The sequence below is a fragment of the Lampris incognitus genome, chromosome 1, assembly GCF_029633865.1.
Source record: "Lampris incognitus isolate fLamInc1 chromosome 1, fLamInc1.hap2, whole genome shotgun sequence".
NCBI lineage: Eukaryota > Metazoa > Chordata > Actinopteri > Lampriformes > Lampridae > Lampris > Lampris incognitus.
The window spans coordinates 15,280,099-15,294,751 of record NC_079211.1 but is presented as its reverse complement, the minus strand read 5'-3'; positions in this window follow the sequence as shown (position 1 = coordinate 15,294,751).

Sequence of the window (14,653 nt, the reverse complement as noted above, 5' to 3'; positions counted from 1 at the left end):
GTAAAGTAAAGCTAAGTATTATTTTATAGCATATTTAGTAAATTACAAAGATAGACACTCTCATAACAAAAGTTGCTTGTTCGAACCAATTGGGGAGGGGGATGTAATTCTCTTCTAACTTAACACTAGTAACACTATAAATAATAATCAATAATTATTTGTAAACGGTAATTATGCCCACCCCAGCAGGGCTGCGGTACAAAGAAAGCAGACGTGTGCCTAAATGTGATTGGGGGAGACAATGAGAGAGGGAGGGAGGGAGAGCATCAGAAAGAGGCAGTAGTGAGACTAAAGCTGTCAGTGCAAAGTAAACTAGACTCGCTGGTCTTTCTTGTTGGTCGGGGTGAATGAATCTGTAAGATCTATGGAACGCTCTGCTCTAGTGTCTCTTTGTGCTGATTGCATGGATGACTGTAGCTGAAGAGGTGTGACTACACTGAACAACCCTTGCACACAGAAAATAACGACCCTTACCAATGGTGAGAGAGAGAGAGAGAGAGAGAGAGAGAGAGAGAGAGAGAGAGAGAGAGAGAGAGAGAGAGAGAGAGAGCGAGAGAGAGAGAGAGAGCGAGTTTTTGACAGAACATGAGAAAGCAAAACGAAAGCTGAACTAGGGACTCCAATTTGGTTTGGTCTTTTTTGAACTCAGCTTGGTTTTTGAGACTTCTGTACAACTTGATTGATTGATTGATTGATTAAGTGAGTGAGCATTAAAGACGTTTTTCAGAGACGAGGATGAATTTGAGGAAGTGCACTAGAGAAGAACCAAAGAGAAGAAGCAACATGCACAGAGGAAAACAAAGGGTTCCCAGCTGAGGAAGGTAAACTGCAAGACAACATTTTTATCTTTCGAATATTGGAGGTGAAAATGTGATCACAGAAAAATAGAACCGGAGAATGAAAATAGAAGGGAACAGCCTCCACAACAAGACGAGAATGGTCTCTTGTACAAAGGATTGAAGTAGTACATCAGAGAGGAGCGTCAAGATAACGCCAAGCTACATTCATCTGTTTCTGTTTAAAAGAACCTGCTATACTGTAATCCATCCTTTTGGGACACATTGCATTTGACAGAATCTCCACATTCATTGTGGACGTGCTTTTTTCATGCGTATTTTTGATTAGATAGATCCGTCTAAGTACCACACCTGGATGTCTCAGTCACACCGCCCCAACACAGACACCCAGGCCATTCTTCAGTCTATGCTGGAGAGACTGAAGCTCCAGTCGGGCGCAGACAGCCAGAGATACCTGCAGCAACCCAGCCCCACCACTGCTGACTGGAGCCAACATGGAGGTAAAGGAGCGTCCTATCTCCAGACTGTTGCCAGGTTAAACAATTTCCCTGTATATGGGTTTGGGCCAGCTGATTTGCGGTCATCTCTGAGTGCTGACATCATCACTGAGCCGACGACAGAGGCCAGAGGGGGGCTCGGAAACAATGGCTCTCCTAGAGAGGGGTGTAAAACGAGAAAGTGGGGGCATGAGTTTGGGATACCTGCATGGGACAGTGAGACCGGACTCAAAGGCAGGGAGGGAGAACAACCAGACAGTGTCCCTAAACTGATCAAGGTACAGGAAAAAATTACATTCTCGTCTCCCTTAAGTGTCATTTCCTCCCCAACCTATAGAGAAAATACTGTAAGTGACAGCACTGGGGAGGGGAGGTCGAAACAGCCGATGCTGCCAGCAGTTACCCCAACAGGAAGTGGTGAGCCGTTTCCTGTAAAAACACCAAAGGATGCCGATTTCAGTTCTTTTGAGAAGAGAGGTGATAAGACGCAAGGGCTGTGTGAGCAAAGTGACACTAATGACATGAAAGAGTACATTCACCATCAGACCTTTATGAGGCAGGGTATGGACACAAATTACTGTGACAGCCTAAGTCCCCTACCTGATACTGGACCCATGTCCTCTCAATTCGCCCGTCAAAATACAGGGGCCAACCCTGAGGTCACTGTGGTATCTGGGGGTCAAGACAATGATATCCCTTCCCCCCCAGTGCAGGGATTTACCCCCAGAACCTTCCAGATCTCTGGAGGTGAAGAACAGAACGTGTTGCATCTCGGGAACGGATGCTCTGGTGCCTTGGCACAAAGCAAATACACTGAGATTGCCCTCCCCAGCCAAAACACGGCCAACAGCATCCCAAAAACAAAACAGAATAAGCGGCCGTCCGAGACTAAAACAAGGAGGTGGACACAGAGGATCAAGGATAGATGGAGGGAAAGCCATGGGAGTTTGAGGAAGAAAGGAAAAGAGGGGGCCAGGCACGAAGAAACCAAGAAAGAGAAAGAAGTCGAGGTAAGCGGCGTACTTTGATTTTATAAACCACCGTTGTGTCAAACTATACAAATGTATATTTTAAAGCTTTGTATAGCAGCTTCTCGTCGACACATTAACCCTCAATTCAACATGTTTCACCTCACAAACAGCAATCAGAAACACAACATCTGCTCAACATGTCAAATGAGGAGGACAGGAACCACCACTCGCTGATAGGAAGCTCTAATCCTCTACCATCCGAGGATTTCAAACAGGAGGGCCCCATCAGGTAATTTTTTTCTTTTTCGTTTCTCTTTTATTCTGTAGAAAAAGCATTCAAAATACAACACACATATTCCAAACCAATAGGGAAATGGGACATTTCACAAACCCATCAAACTCTAGAGAATCAAAGATTACAACACAGGTAGACAGAACAGAAAACAGTGAGGTAACCTGTAGGCCTTGGCGTGGCTTCCAGCCTACAGACCCCAACCCCCCCCCCACCACCACCACCACCACCAAATCAAAGAAATCAAATAAAAAAATACACATATACCACACACAGTACAGACCACCCCGCTGCACTAGCGCCTCCTCTGGTCGGTCGGGGTGCCTGTTCAGGGGGGAGGGGGAACTGGGGGGGATAGCGTGATCCTCCCACGCGCTACATCCCCCTGGTGAAACTCCTCGTTGTCAGGTGAGAGGAAGCGGCTGGCGACTCCACATGGATCGGAGGAGGCACGTGGTAGTCTGCAGCCTTCCCCAGATCGGCGGCAGCGGCGGCGGCGGGGGGGAGGAGGGGGGGCAGTGATCAGGACGGCTCGGGAAAAAAAAAAGAAGGGTAATTGGCTAAGTACATTTGGGGAGAAAAAGAAAAAAAACCCAGACCATCCTCAAAACACCACAGGAGGAGCACCATCACTGTGGATTACCTGTGAAATGGCCGGCTTTGTTGACTACATAACGACTCCTGTGCTTTACACACTGCATCCTACCAGCTCAGGTGCTCTTTCATTCAAATCACTGGCCTATTGGCTTTTGAATGAATGTGCACACGTCCAGGTATTACACCTATGATGCCCGAAGGCTCTTCTAGTATGTTATTTTCCTTTATTGCTCCAGTCTTCTGCGACGAAGGAGAAAGATATGTGAGGCATTTGTCAGATGTTTCCAACCATAACTGTGATGGTGGCCAGGATTGAAACTGCTTCTCTTTTTGACGTGATGTGTCAGACACACCCCTGTCACAAACTGTCACAAACACTCTTTATTCCCGCTGCATCTTGGCAGTCACACACATAATCAGAGACTGTCGCGGCAAAATAACTTGTAAACGAACACAACTAGGACTGAGAACATTCTCACGGGGCTTTTTATAGGCTTATAATTACACCCCATTTCACACACACACACACACACACACACACACACACACACACACACACACACACACACACACACACACACACACACACACACACACACACACACACATAGTCATTTGCAAGAGGTTGTGTGCGTGCGTCCTGTATGTTGTGAATTTAGATAATCATTATTGTTTTGCGACAGATCTACCGGTAATTTAGAGTTTGGCCTGGGGTCGTTCAGCCTCCTGGAGGAGATTGCCAAAGGCCAGGAATGGGCCAGGTTTTTAAACCCCACCACATCAGCCACGCCCTCCAACCAGAGACCAGCAGAGCAGCTGAACAGCCGACCACAAAACGCCCCGAAGCCTCGTGATCAAGTTGGTAACCGAGACCCGAGGCGACTGGGAGACGCGAACGACCAGTTGAGCGCCACTGTGACACGGATGTCGGGCGGCATCTCCTCACCTGTCAACATGGACATTGCAGAATCCGGTCCTGTTCAACAGGGTGTCATGAGTGAGGCTTTTCAACCAGAACCAATGGAACATGGTTATTTCCAGTCAGATATGAGGCCCAAAGAGGAAGGAGTGGGACTCGAACATGCAGCTGAAAAGGATTTTGCCTCTATAAAGGTGAGATATTGCAGAAAAGTAATAACCACATATCACATTCAGGCTCATAATATTATCCAAACAAAAGCAAACGGGCATCCGGGTGGCACAGCGGTCTATTTTGTTGCCTACCAACACGGGGATCGCCAGTTCGAATCCTCGTGTTACCTCCGGCTCGGTCGTGCGTCCCTACAGACACAATTGGCCGTGTCTGTGGGTGGGAAGCCGGATGTGGGTACGTGTCCTGGTCGCTGCACTAGTGCCTCCTCTGGTCGGTCGGGGCACCTGTTCAGGGGGAGAAGTAGCGTGATCCTCCCACGCGCTACGTCCCCCTGGCGAAACTCCTCACTGTCAGGTGAAAAGAAGCAGCTGGTGACTCCACATGTATCGGAGGAGGCATGTGGTGGTCTGCAGCCCTCCCCGGATTGGCAAAGGGGGGCGGAGCAGCAACTGGGATGGCTCGGAGGAGTGGGGCAATTGACCGGGTAAAATTGGGGAGAAAAGGGCAGGAATCTAAAGGGAAAAAAAGTATTTTGCAGATTGTCCTTTTCTTATAACTCTTTAACCATAAACCGATGACCTTTGACTTCACAGGCTGCAGCAGTTCTCGACAATTTAGCCCTGAAGAACAGAGTCTTTCTGAACAGAAAGAGAGTGCATCAGTCACAGGGGAAGGGAGGACAGAGGGAGTGCATGGAGGAAGGAGGCATGAAAGAGGCCAAGATAGGTCAGAATAACTGAATGTTTCGCAAAATCACAGATGTAGCTGTGTGACGTGTTCTCCATAAGCTCTCTACAACTCTCCCCCTTGTTTTTGTCCTCTCTCCCATCCAATATACGACTCTGCACCATCGGCAGGTACCGCGGCAACCCGTGTGGCGGATGAGAGAACGGATCCAATTGATGATAATATCATGATGTCTCCAGACACCATTATGCCATTTCTCCCTCTCTCTCCATCTTCTTCTGCTCTTCCTATCGCTAAACCCCGGGGCGTGCTGAGACAAACCTTGTCCCAGGGCTCAGAGGCCTCGCTATCTATGGAGACAGTGACAAAAAAGGTGAGATTTAATGTTCTGACCATCTTGTCCACTGTTATTTGCCTTTGGGGACATTTGCCAATAAACTATATATATGTGTGTGTGTGTGTGTGTGTGTGTGTGTGTGTGTGTGTGTGTGTGTATAAAGTGCATATATAGAACGAAACCTGGACCTTAGATAGAGAGCGAAGGGAATATAATATAATCTATGATCAGCTATTCTTTCTATGCCCCTTCTCTATTCTCTTTCCACCTCCCCCGCACTCAATCACCTCTCTTTTCCTCCTCCTCACATTCATTCTCTCTCAACCAGAGGAGAGTTGAGGACACTCGCCGGGTTCATTTCTCAGAGGAAGTGGTCGCCATAGCGTCCACTGACCTGGACCTAGACGCTACGAACTCCGAGGAGGATTCTGGGTCGGAGGAGAACTCATTGATCGAGGACGAAGCCGGGATGGAGCAGGCTGCGGTGCAGGAGGTGGCTGCACCGGCGCCCAGACCTTCTCTTCCTGCCTGGATACTGGCTCTGAAAAGGAGAAAGACAGGGCAGAGGCCTAGACAGTGACCTATTCAGACAGACTGTGCTGCTCCCTGACCGGTCTAACTCTGAACAAATGAACACAACTGTCTGACCCGCTCGCCTTCGGACCAAAGTTGACTTTCTGTGAATGTAAAATGTCTGGGCCTGTAAATATGTCGCCTAAAAGTGCATGGGGTTTTCATGGAGCCACACACGTCAGTGTTGGTATCATAGGCCCAGTGGGCCACAAGCGTGATGAGGTTGGTGCCACTTGAAAGACCTATTATACAGTCGAGTTTATGATCTTTCAGTTTGTTTATGCAGCTGTGCCTTCCATCTTCTATAACGATCACTATCATGTAACATCTTAATTTATTAAGTCTTGTTTTTAGTTCAAGCAAATGCAATATGCTCCAAAGTCCAATACGTATTGATGTATTGTTAGACACTTCGCCCTTGTTTGGGCAGGGAGGGGAGACTTCACATGCTGATTTCTCTCTCTGTCTGATATGTCTATATGTATGCTCAATAATCCAGGTTAAGAAATCACAGAAAAGTGAATCAGTCCATCTGGACACAACGTTAATTGAGAGAAACGTCTCATCACTCATCACTACGTCACTTAGATGGGTGATCTTTGTCTGATAGTGTCACATCCAAGCCCCCCCACCTTCTTCCTGAGGGGCACTAGAAGTATTGAAGTGTTTAGTCTAAGGACATCCTATAATGGACTGTCTTTTAAATCCAGCCAATGATTGTACTTTTTGTTTTGAAAGTCACCATCGCCCCGCCTGTCTACAGCTCATTCTGTGGGAATGCGCCTTGGGACTGAACTGTGATTTATGGCTGTATAAATATATTTGACTTGACTTGAGAGACTTGGTGCAATGTGAAAACTAGATGCAATGAAGCAAAGCGAGAGACTTCACCATCACTCACCTTCAAATTCACCGTCTGTTCTGAAAAATGGCTCATCTGAATAAAATGACATCGTCCACCAAGTTGACCTCAAATGTGTAAATATACACTCTTTAAAGGCAGTCGCTCTCTGAGAGTCGTTTATCTTTGCTAGAAGATAGATGGCTAAGTGTGACACATGCAACAGCAGCAAGGATTAGTTCACTTTGGCTCCGTTCACACTATGACAAACTACGACCATCGATCCCCATTTTAGCGCTTCACCCGGTCGTGTTCACACTCAAGTCCGGTTGTTATTGGGAGAACCAGCTGGTAGTAACAAGTCCTGCCGGGCCTTGTTTCAGAAAGCGGGTTTCGTAAACACTCAGAGTTAGTTGACTCAGAGTTGAAGGAAACCCAGCTTAACTCTGAGCAGCCAGTTACTATGGCAACGCGCTCTGTGAAGCTAACCTGCTCGCAGGCAGGTTTTCTTCAACTAACCCCGAGTTTCGCCTCCTCTTTAGCTGAAGTCTGCAGACTGGAGGAAGTGTCTCACACGATGTGTTATTTTCTTGAAGAGCCAGTTGATATTGAAGCACAAATACTCTGCAGAAGTCTCTGATGGGAGAGGGTGACCAGACCCCCGCTTGGATGGTCTATCATTCCCTGGTTACCGTTTTTCTGCACAGTCGATCATTTATCTGAACAGTATTCTCAGCCCTCATATCATTCATGTGACACATCGTGGACACGTTCTCAGTTCAGAACAAATTCTTTGTGTTGCACAGTTTTTTCTCCCAACAGGTGCCTTCTAGTACATGACACCGGTGACGCTGAGCATATATTTCCAAAGCAACTGTTTGTCGGGCTGCCGGAAATGTGACTCTTCCACTGAAATGTTTACAGCACACTTTTGTGGTGCCCCTAAGTCACAGACCTACAAGACTCGTCAAAGAAGAATGCCACAGAATTGCAGGTATCAGTCTAAGCAATAATTAGTTTATTTAGTATGAGGCTTTGAGACTTGAAGCACTAATCAGTTAATTTGACATATTCTTTCCAGGTGTGACTGGCTGCATTGATGGCACTCATGTTCCTATCACCAGTAAATGAAGGCAATTATATGAATAAGAAGTCTTTCTGCAGCATTAATGCGCAGGTAGGCCAAATTAGTAGCCTTTAGAATTCCAAATGAAAGGTGCTTCACAATACAGCTACTGCTGCTAATTACTGTTCTGCACTGTGAAGCACATACGTCATGCAGCTCACATCAGCAGCAACCTGGGAGCAAAGTAGCCTGGGTCTGTACATGACTTGCAAATTTTTCTTGAGTGTACACTGAGTGCTAGATTTGCCCGTGGTGAGTTTATATACTCATCACGGGCAAATCCTATTATAATCAATATTTTTTTTTCCTGCTATTGCAACTGAAAATTTAAACTGCATCCTTGTATTATATGGTAGTTGTGATTCTCCATAACATTGCCACAAATAGAGGAGAACAATGTCCTACTCAACCAGTGAATGATCCTGACCACCTCACTGACACACGAGATGGAAGAGTGGTGATGATGGACCCCCACCTGTTATTCAGGCCTCTGCATTTTTTCTATTGGCTATAATGGAGGTCAAATTTGAACATGTCCAGTAAGCACAAATTTGGAGACTTGTATGGAAAAACATTTAGGTACTGCTTTCAAATAGACAATATTAAATACTGGCAGTGTTGGGATGGCTGAATTTTCTTTAACTTTGTTTTTTTTGGCTTAGAAAATTTCACAAACTACTTAAATACATCACATGTCGAATGCAGCCACTGAATGTTGTTTAATTAGGTCGGGTAGGCTAAACAACACCGGGATGGCTTGTAATGAAATTATACCTTACCTGTTTGAGCTACATTTTTATACTTCATCTTCATTTGCTGCCACGTACGTTTTGTGCCTGTTGGGTTGCACCTGCATAAATATTAAACATGCACACACACTCAAGATAAAACTCATTTTTTTAATCAATTAATACTCCAGCATCAGCTCGGTCAGCAATTTTCTGCTACGCCAGCTCACGTTCTTCTGCTGCTCCTTCTATATTGTTTATTTATTTATTTGTTTGTTTATTGTTAAAAATATACTCATATTCTGCAAACACATCCCAGTTGCCATTAATCGTACGGAGCCCTTAGAGGTGCATGAGCAAATTTTCTTAAAACTCGGGGGGGGGGGGGGGGGGAAGGATCTCTTTAGGGGCTCCGTAGAATCGTAGTATCGGAGCTTGATGATGATGATGATGATGATGATGATGATGGCTTTTTATAGTCGTCACGCACGCGCTTAACTCAGAGTGAACATATTCCGAAACTGAAACCGGAGTTTGACAGCTCACAGTTAGTCAACCAAGCGTTCAGGTTTAAACTCAGTTTGTTAAACCTGTTTTCTGGTTTAATACAGGCCCCTGGAGACAGGAAGTGACAGCCGAAGTTCACTCCAACCCCTATGTAAATGAGTTTGGTTGTGTGTGTGTGTGTGTGTGTGTGTGTGTGTGTGTGTGTGTGTGTATGAAACGAAAGCTGACAACTGGCAGTTGATGAGCAGTAATTAACCGCACTACCCAAACGTTTCATTTCCATTCAAAACAATGGCAGCGGTAGTGGCACTTCGTGGTTCAGCAGACACTGGGAGGAAATTCTTTTCAAGTTTATGGGCGGATTCTCTTCCAGAGGCCTGTTTCAGAAAGCAGGTATTACAAACTCTGAGTTTAAACCTTAACTCTGGGTTGACTAACTGTGAGCTGCCAAGCTCGGGAGTTTTCGGTTTCAGGATAACTGAGTATGTTCTCTCTGAGCTAAGCGCGTGCGTGATGACTGTAAAAAGCCTTCATCCATGGAGCTCCGATACTTGTGATCACCATGACAACCAGGCGAGGAAAAAAGGTCGTCCTACTTCACCCCGCTGGAGTTAGAAATATTAATGAGTGCGTATGCAGAAGATGAGTATATGATTTATAATTTAATAATTATTACTAGGGTTAGGTTGTTTTAATTATTTTTAATAATAATAAATAGGGTTATTTTTATATAAAAAAAGAATAAAATTAAATGTACTTTTATTCTTTGGTTTATGGCCACTTGAGTTTATTTAAATAAACAATAGGTTATTTTAATTATCCTCATTAAATAAATAATACATTATTTACTACAACGCACCATTGTTCATTTATTATTAATATTAAAATAATAGAATAATCAAATTAAATTAATATTTATTTACTTTATTTAAATAAATATTTAATGCCTTTGGACTTTGGTCCCATTATAGTGGCCAGCACTATAATGGGGGAAAAAGCAACACAGGGGCAGCGTGGCAGAAAAGTGCTGACCGAGTCAATGAGTGAGTGTTAACTGAAAAAAAAAAGAAGAAAGTTTTTATCTCGAGTGTTCCACATATTCAACAGTTATACCATATGTGTGTGTGCACGTGTGTTTACTATTTATGCAGGTGCAACCCAACAGGCACAAAACGAATTTGGCAGCAACAGAAGATGAAATATAAAAATATATTTCAAACAGGTAAGGTATGATTTCATTACAAGCAATTGTGATGTTGTTTAGCCTACCCTACCTAATTAAACAGCATTCAGTGGCTACAGTCAACATGTGATATATTTTAGTTAGTGAAATTTTCCAAGTGAACATTTTTTTTTAATTTTCAGCCATCCCAACACCGCCAGTATTTAATATTGTCTATTTGAAACCAACGCCTAAATGCATTTATGCATACAAGTCTCCAAGTTTGTGCTTACTGGATATGTTCAAATTTGGCCTACATTATAGCCAATAGAAAGGCCCGAAAAACAGGAGGGGGTCCACCATCACCACCACTCACAGAGGCTGAAGAGATGGCCTTCATTCAAAACAGAGGGCGACCTATTGTTGAAGGCATCTCTGGAGGAAGCTCATCTGACCCAACCACCCCCCAGGACACGAGGGCCTACATAAGAGGTTAGTTATTCAAATTAATGATATTTGTACATTCATTATTTTGCCAGTGTTAGCTCAGTGACGTCCACCCATCCATCTTAGACTTGGCACACTGATTTTCTTGTGGCGGTACAATACCTTGTAATTGACTGCTACTTTATCAGATTCTTGGTTGTCATTCAGATATCATAATCTATTTCAAAGTGACTCAAAGTTATATATTTGAAAATCATGACGTGGCCTGCACACCGTTGTCAAAACAAAATTCAAATTGGGTGGGGCACCTTTCTGGGTAAAGTTATAATTTAACTGTCTAATCTTCTTCATGTTCTACCAGTTACTGATGCTGTAATCTGTCTGGTAGAGCCTTCTGCTATAACAGACCTCCATGGAGTTGTAAATACTCTTAATACTCCCCAGATTTTTCATAATTGGTTAGAGTAGAACACAAAAAAACTGTTAATTTTCATTACAGGAGGATAATGAAGACAACTTGTCAGCTGCCGCTGAGAGGGAAAACACAGAGAGGCCTATTGAGGTTTATGCCTTAAAAGTAATATCTAACAGCTGGTAATAGTGTTGCACAATAATAAAACTATCACGAGCTTAGTTAAAGTAGCCTACTTATTTCCTTGCAGTATTCAAAATATGTTCGTAAGTCATGAGCACTTAACAGTTCTGTCCTTTTGGGTAGAACGTGCTTGTAAAAGCTAACACTTGGGGGCGGCACGGTGGCGCAGTGGTTAACGTGGTTGCCTCACAACAAGAAGGTGCTGGGTTCAGAGTAATGCTGGAAATGACAATGAGGAAGATGGTGCATCCACCTGCACAGCACAACTTACCTCAGTAAGATGTTGTTCACCATCAGCCCATGACTTACAATGACACTAGTCCTGGCACTGTGAAATTCATTGTCATTTTTGTGTTCCCAAAGCTCCCAGTGAAACATCTCTCCAAGGTTTACTTAGAGAAACAAATAGAAAAATCTAATTTAGAAATGGACCACATAAGGCTGCAGATGCAAGAGACAATATAGAAATACAACTTCTGGAGCATCAGTTAAAGGTGGGTGAGGTTCTCACAGGTGGGTGATTATACTTGTTTGAACAAAAATAAAAAATATTAACTGTTGTACTTGCAGGCAATAAAGAAGACTTCATAAAAAGAAAGGCATGTTGTCTTCATTTGACACTGGGGAGGTGATGGGTGAATCAGAAATGATGGCAGCATGTTGAGTCTCTGACTGCTCTTCCATCTCATGTGTCAATGGGGTGGTCAGGATCATTATCAGGATCATTCACTGGTTGAGTAGGACATTGATCTCTTCTAATTATGGCAATGTTGTGGAGAATCACACATACCACAACAATGTCACATGCCCTTTCCGGGGTGATCCTGAGTTCTACGAAGGCACTGGAACTTGGCCTTGAGCATCCCAATGGTCATTCCTACCCTGGCCTGTGTCCTGCAGTGAGACAAGTTATAAAATTGCTACAGGCTGGGATCAGGATCAGGGTAAGGAGTCAGCAAATAGGGCTGGTAGGGGTACACTCGGTCACCGAGCAGGTAACCATCGATCTCTCCTATGATAATACAAGGATACAGTTTAAATTTTCAGTTGCAATAGGAGGAAACAAAATATTGATTATAATATATATATATATATATGAACTCACAATAGGCAAATCTAGCGCTCAGTGTACACTCTTGAAAAATTCACGAGTCATGCACAGACCCAGGCCCCTTTGCGCCAATGTTGCTGATGATGTGAGCTGCATCACTTTTGATCTTCACAGTGCAGAACAGTAATTAGCTGCATTAGCTGTATTGTGAAACATCTTTCATTTGGAATGCTAAAGGCTACTCTTTAGGCCTACCTGCACATTAATGCCGTGGAAAGACTTGCTAGTCACATGATCTCCATTTCTTGAAGGAGCTGTGATAGGAATATGAGTGCCACCTATGTAGCCAGCCACACAGAGAAACCCTAAAATATATCAGATTAATTGATTAGTGCATCATTAGACTGATACTTGCAATTCTTCTTTGATGAGTGTTGTAGGTCTGTGACTTAGGAACACCACAAAAGTGTACAGTAAATGTTTCAGTACAAGAGTCACATTTCTGACCTCCCGACAGACAGTTGCCTTGGAACTATGCTCAGCGTCACCGATGTTATATAGAAAAGCACCATTAGCAATAAAAAAGAAAAAAAACTTTGTGCAACACAAAGAATTTGTTCTGAACTGAGAACATGACCACAATGTGTCATATGAATGATATGAGGGCTGAGAATATTGTTCAGATGAATAATCGATTGTGCAGAAAAATGGTAACCAAGGAATGATAAACCGTCTAAGCGGGGGTCTGATCACCCTCTCCCGACAGATTTATGCAGAGTATTTGTACTTCAATATCAACTGGCTCTTCAAGAAAAGGACACATCATGTGAGACACTTCCTCCAGTCTGCAGACTTCAGCTAAAGAGGAGGCGAAACTCGGGGTTAGTTGAAGAAAACCTGCCAGCGAGCAGGTTAGCTTCACAGAGTATGTTGCCATAGCAACTGACTGAGAGTTGGCTTTGTGAAACCAAAAAAATCAGCGTTTCCTTAAACTCTGAGTCAACTAACTCTGAGTTTTCACTAAACCCGCCTTCTGAAACAGGGCCCGGTTTGTCTCGGCAGAAATAAACAAAACTCGGAGGGCCACTTACACGTTTTTTGACATCGGAGATCCCCTTTACACCCATGTGATATTTGAAATGCGAGATTTGTGTTCAGAGAAAATATGGCTCTATTAAAACTTTATGGACAGCTCTGTAAATGTCGGAATGAGTCCAGCTACTCGTTCATACACCGGTTCATGACTTCAGCTGTCGAGCCAAAAGTTGCAAATGTGAATGTGGACTTGATGTGTTTTTCTCCCAAGATAGCATCTTTGCTGTTACTGCAGTTTGTGCACAATATGGGATTTGCGGAGACCATTTGTTAATTTCAGCCACAGAAAAGTTCTCCCTCCCCTGTCAAACTGTGGCAGCGCTATAATTCAGGTGCTTCACACCAATATAATCCCATTAAAGCAGGGGTCTCAAACTCAAATTACCTGGGGGCCACTTGACAGGTGGTCTTATGGAGGAGGACCGGTGTAACAGAGATGAAGATAAAAACTGTTTTGACTATATGTTGTTTTTGTTTTTTTACTATTATTTACCATTTTTTTCAGACTTTTCACATGAATAGGTAAGTACGTACATAGTGTAGCCTGGCCTAGGCCTACATATTCAGCCTACTTCTTGCCAGAAACCTGGCACTTCTTCTGCTGACACAGGTGAGACACATATGCTTCAGGGACTGGGCAGTGGACACCCTGAGGACAGCCTGGAGATGTTCACTGGTCATTCTGTACCTATGCTTTAATTTATTAAAGTCCATAGTTGAGAACAGTTTCTCACACAAATAAGTGCTGCCAAGAAGACACATGACCTGTCTGAACAGTTTGGACAACTGTGGAAATGTTTTGGGACGCTCTCTGGGAAACTGTCCAAGCACCTCCTGCTTTCCTTGCGCCTCTCTGAACTTTGGCTTGAGCCCAGTGTTGCACTGCAAGTCTACGAGCTCCATTTGAAATGTGCTTGGAGCAGTGTCCACGTCAAAGGAGAAGCGGTCTGCAAATAACCGGAAAGTGGTGCTGTGAGTCTTGAAATCAGAAAAGCGATGCTCAAACTCCTGCTGCAGATTGTCCATGACAGTCTCATATGCATCAGCATTGACTCTGGCACCATCATCAATAATTGACTGGCATATTGGGAAGTGGACAAATCTTTTCTCTGTGAGCTGTGCTTTCCATAACCCGAGTTTCACAAAGAAGGCTTTCACAATATCAAATGCTTAGGGATCGTCAAGCTCAAGAACAGGTAGCCTGCCTTCTTTCATAAATTCTCTGATCGCCTCCTTCAAAAAACCTTTTCAGGACAC